This window comes from Felis catus, chromosome A2, assembly GCF_018350175.1.
Source record: "Felis catus isolate Fca126 chromosome A2, F.catus_Fca126_mat1.0, whole genome shotgun sequence".
NCBI classification, from domain to species: Eukaryota; Metazoa; Chordata; class Mammalia; order Carnivora; family Felidae; genus Felis; species Felis catus.
The window spans coordinates 167,666,277-167,671,060 of NC_058369.1; the positions used below are offsets into that span (position 1 = coordinate 167,666,277).

The 4,784-nt window shown below is 61.0% G+C and overlaps 1 long non-coding RNA gene across 1 annotated transcript; it reads right to left on the bottom strand.

The window, feature by feature from the left end:
* Nucleotides 1–1,082: 1,082 nt before the first annotated feature.
* LOC123384101 lies at nucleotides 1,083–4,308 on the bottom strand. The gene is made up of 2 exons (XR_006594720.1): nucleotides 3,946–4,308; nucleotides 1,083–3,419 (listed from the first exon to the last, which is right to left on the bottom strand). It is a non-coding gene; the product is annotated as an uncharacterized LOC123384101 (long non-coding RNA).
* Between the last annotated feature and the right edge of the window lie 476 nt (nucleotides 4,309–4,784).

Here is a 4,784-nt window from a genome sequence, read left to right on the forward strand (position 1 = left end):
GTGTTACATGGCTCGGCAAAAACCAATAATAACTTGTAAATAGAAATGACAGCCTTTATGTGGTGTTTGTCTTGTCTTTGGATGGTATCTCTTCGGGTGATGAGAATGCAGTCCTGCCTCTACAGGGAGAGAGGGGAACACTCAGTGCAGGTTCAAAGAAGTTGAGAATCCTGTCCCCTGCAAGCCGTTATTTGTTTGGGACTGAGTCTGCCAGAGGGGCCACACAGCTCTCACCGGCCGCCCTCAACACTCCCGGTGTCCCTAGCCCTGTTTCTCCGTGCCTATCCGTTCCCCTCGGGGAAGAAGGGTTTGCGAAGGAGACTTGAGATTCTCATCTGTCCTGGGCAGGAAACCCTTCCCCCTTGGAGGGACAGTAACAATATCTTGGCTGTCGATGTGCCTCCCCAGGAGAGAGCAGTCTTGGCCCCCACCTCTGACTGTGGCCCTAAGTCTGACTCGCCTTTCTCTATCTCTCCCCCCCTCCATGTGCTGGGGCAGGACTCCTGGGCTTGGGGGGCAGTGATGTAGGAGGCTGGGGGAGGGGAGCGAATGAAACTAATGAAACTCCCCCAAGATGGATCTTGGAGAGCCTGCTGCCCTCTCTTCTCCCTGAAATACCCACCACCAGGGCTGTTTTAGTTGAGGACAGGTGTGCGGGCTATACGCAACAAATCTCCCCATTTCCCTCAACAAAATCATTCTGGTGTTTAGAACTCCCAGAGGAATTCATTTCACCCCTCTTTGTTCTACAGTAACCACGCTCCTAAGCCCCTCAAAATCCCAGGCTGGTGCCCGTCCTCCCCGAGACCAGCTGAGAGCACTTCCTGAAAGCAGACTGGTCGGGGAATGGGGGGGTGGGGACCCGCCCCCCTTCAGGAAAAGTTCACCAGTGTTTACCCTGGAGCCCACACCCCTACGGGGGTGCCCGGGAGGCATCCAAGTGGCGCTCAGCCTGCTCTGGGTCCTGGTCCCGGCCACCCCTCCACTGCAGTGTGACTCTGGATGTCAGTGCTCTGTTATTTTTATAGATTCTCTTTCTTTGTTTAGAAAAGTCAGGGTTAGGTCTCTCTGGGGCTAAAGGGCTTTAAAATGATATACTCTGTGAACGCTGAAAAGTTAATACATATTGGAGGTTTCCTGTGCAGTTGTATGGAAAGAGGGACAGAGAGAGGGGAGAGGTCTTGGAAGTGTGGGGGCTTTGTGTGGTTTATGAGGTGTGAAGCTGAGCCCGCTGGGGTTCTTCCTGTCTCCAGCATCTGTATGGACCCAGCCCAGCTGGCTTTGAAGACGGTTTGGGGCAGACAGGAGCAGGGCTTGCGTCTGGTGAAGGGCCCTAGCGAGAGATCAAAGGTCTGGCCATACTCCCAAACCCAGTGTCCCGGTGACTCCCCTCTCCAGCGGCCGGGGGGTGGCAGGCCGCCCTCGACACCTGGGGGGACCCTCGATTTTCCGATCGGCCAAGGCCTACCCGGTGCACCGTCCTCTGCCGTGTCCGTTCTCAGCCCCTGCCCTGCCCGCACGACGTCCCTGCCTCCTCCACACAGCCTCCCTCTAAGACGTTGAATCCTGCCTGCGGGCCGCCCTCCTCCCACTACTTAGAAAGGAGAATTGGTGGTTTATATCAACAATTGCAAAAGAAAAAGCGTTCCTAATCCGCATCTGTTCACTTTCCGAATTAAACACATGCGAGGTTGGGAATAAAACCCGTATACCCGCATATTCAGAGGGTGGGAGGCAGGCATCATTATCATTTACATATTGCTTTCTTCCCTGTGAAGTGGGCCCAGTCCAGAATAATCCACCCGAAGACCGCCTCGCCTTCGGAGGCACTGGGCGCTGGAGCACAGGGTGCCGCCAGAAGTTCCCCGGTAGTCCCTGTGCGCAGAGCCTCCGCGGGGATGTGCGCCAGGCCTGGGGTCCGGGGTGGGGGTGGGGGGCGCACCGGGGTTGGCCGAGCGTGGGGGTGTGTGTGGCTGGGGTCACCGGAAGGCGAGCTGGGTTGGGGGGGCGGATCCACACAGGTGTCCCCTCCCCCCCCCCCCAAGCAGAGCCCCGAGGGCCAAAGGTATCACGTTGTAGCGCTGCCCTTTGATCTGCCGACCGCCTTCCTGACCCGGGGGCGCTCCGCCTTTAAAGGAGCCTGGAACGGGTGGGACCCCGCCGACCGGCCTCTCCAACCACAGGTGGGGCCTGCCAGGGCGCTTGGTGCCTTTTCTGGAGGCCCCTCCTGGTCGGCCTCGCCCTCGACACCTGGATTTCAAGTGGCCCCTTACAGGTCTGACCCTGTCCACGGGGCCCAGCCCTAGATGCAAACACCCGGCCCAAACGGGGCGGGGCTCACTGCTGGGGTTTCGCTAAGAGGTCAGGAGGATGCCGCAGCATTTCAATGCCTGAAACTTCAGCAACCCAAGGGCCCTCTATTTTTGGAAATTTCCTCCAGATACAAAAATATCTGCTTCACGCTCAGGCCTTGGGCAGTCTCCCAGCGTCCATGGACACCAAAGAGAAGGCACGGGCTTGGCTGTCGGGGTGCTGGGGGTAGGGGTGAGGTGGGGGGCAGGGCTAAGCGCTGGTCCCCGGGCGGGGCAGGCGGAGGCAGGCCTTATCCACCTGCAGGCTTCCTTCCGACCGGAACACTGGAGGCGTCTCCAGCCTCTCTATTGCACAAGTTGGGGGCTCTGCGTTACAAAGAGAAACCAATTCCCCCCAAGAAGTGGGGGAGCAGGGGGAGCTCCCGCAGGCCCTTTAATCAGGTTGGGGGACAACAGTCTTCCCCAGGGAAGTAGCCTGTATTTTTGCTGGAGGATTTCAATTTCATTGTGTCGCAGGTTCACTCACACTGTGTCAGGAACCAGGGAGAGAACACGCGTCCCCGCGAAGTCAGCTTTTCCAGAGCGCTGCCGCCTTCACGACCCCTCTCCAGACAAGCTGCCGGCTGGCCCGCGCTTCGCAGTGAGTCTGGGCCCAGGGGCCTTCTTATTTTAGGGTTGGACACAACACACGCCTGCTTTGGAGGAGCCCAGCCTTCCTGGCTCCCTTACAGAATGTGTCTAGTCATCGAAGGCTCGCTTTCTAAAGACCCCCCCGCTGCAGGTCGGGGACCGTGCTGCCTGAGGTCCTCCCCCACCCCGCCGAAGGAGAGGGTGGTTGAGTTCACACCAGCAAATCTGCCACCGAGAAGATCACACCCACACGGGCCGGTGTCCGTCCCAGCCTGGCCTGCCACTGCTGACCTGGGGGAGGGGGTACAGGGAGGTGCGCAGATAACAACAGATACTGCTTGGTACATGAACTGTTTGGTGCGTTCAGATTCCAATTCTGGCCGAATAGCAGCACGGTCGCGTCCACGGCCACGGTGGATAATGGCAGGAAGTCGTCACTAATTGGTCTCTTTAGGAGTGCTGAGGTAGCAGAAGCTACTGAGACAGAGAGAGAGAGAGGAGAATGAATTCCTTCTCATTTCCCAGAGCTGGGGAGGGGGTGTTCCCAGGTGTTGGGGTCAAGTTCTCCTTGTCCCACGCTGCACCTGCGTCTTCCCACAGGTGCACACGTAAGACCCGAGGGCGGATCTCAGGCTTGGGTGGACTTGCGGGGGAGGGGGGTTCGGTGTGCAAGTGGGACGTGGCGACTTGCGCAGGACATCGTTTCCAGGGCGCCTTCCTTCAAGCAGCTCTGCCTCACATCACACCCCGTCCACACGTCCCGACGGCTCCGGTGGAAGAACCCACCGCCTGCCCTACCCGTGAACCCGCGGGACGTTTTGCCCAAGAGGAATCTGAAGCTAACGGCCCCTCAGTGAGCGTCCCCCCAGGCCAGATTTGAAGTGGCCTCTGCGGGGGCCTGGCCCTCAGTGCCCGCTGTCCTGCCGGGTCGCCCCGAGCACTGGCAGGATGTACCGTGCCTCAGTGTGCCTTCTGACACCGTCCCGTCCGACGGGGATGGTACCTGCAAACGCACTGGTGTCCCCGTCTTACAGACGGGCAAACCGAGTCTCTGAGAAACCAAGGCCCTTTGCTCCAAGCCCCACAGCAAAAAGGCCGCTCTGACTCCCAGTCCCGCGGGGGGCCTTGCGCCATAACCTGGTCAGCCACGCTGCTTATTACGTTATAATCTCCTCACTGCGGGGTTCTAATGAGCTTTTCCCACTTGGCCTTTGACCGACTGGGCTCCTGCCCGTGGAACATCAGGGTGGCAGAGGCGGGACGCTGGCCGCGGCCGCCCTGGGTCTGGGGTCCCTCCTCCCTGACACCCGTGAGGCTGTCCCCTCTCGGGCGCCCAGGCCCCTCTCCGCGGGCTCCGCCAGACCGACCGAGGGCGGGGGGCGGAGAAAGCCCGTTGCCCTGCCCCCGCCCCCTCCCCCAGTCCCCCGGGCTCGCGGGGCCGGCAGGATAATTTGGCTAATGAACTCGTTAAAGGGCCCCTGGTGACCCGCCCCGGCCTCCCCCCCGGCCCATCTGGGAAATTCCACTGAAAGGCTGTGAGAGCCTCCCCGGCCTCCGCCGTCTGTCGCCGCGGGAGGCGCGAACCCGGTGACGACGCTGGGCCCTTACATTAAAATAATTACCCGGCGGAACAGGTGGCCCACTCCGGGCCGCCCGGGCGCATCTGGGTCGGGGAGCCGCCGCCGCCAGGGGAGGGGAGCGGCCCGCCCACGGGAGGGCAGGGGAGGTCAGGCCCGCCGCCCCCGGAGCCTGGGGGGGGGGGGCGGCTGAGAGGGGCCTTCCGGGCCAGTTCCGGGGAGGGGGCGGCGGGGCAGAGCGGCGAGCTCGCACCTGCCGGAGGCC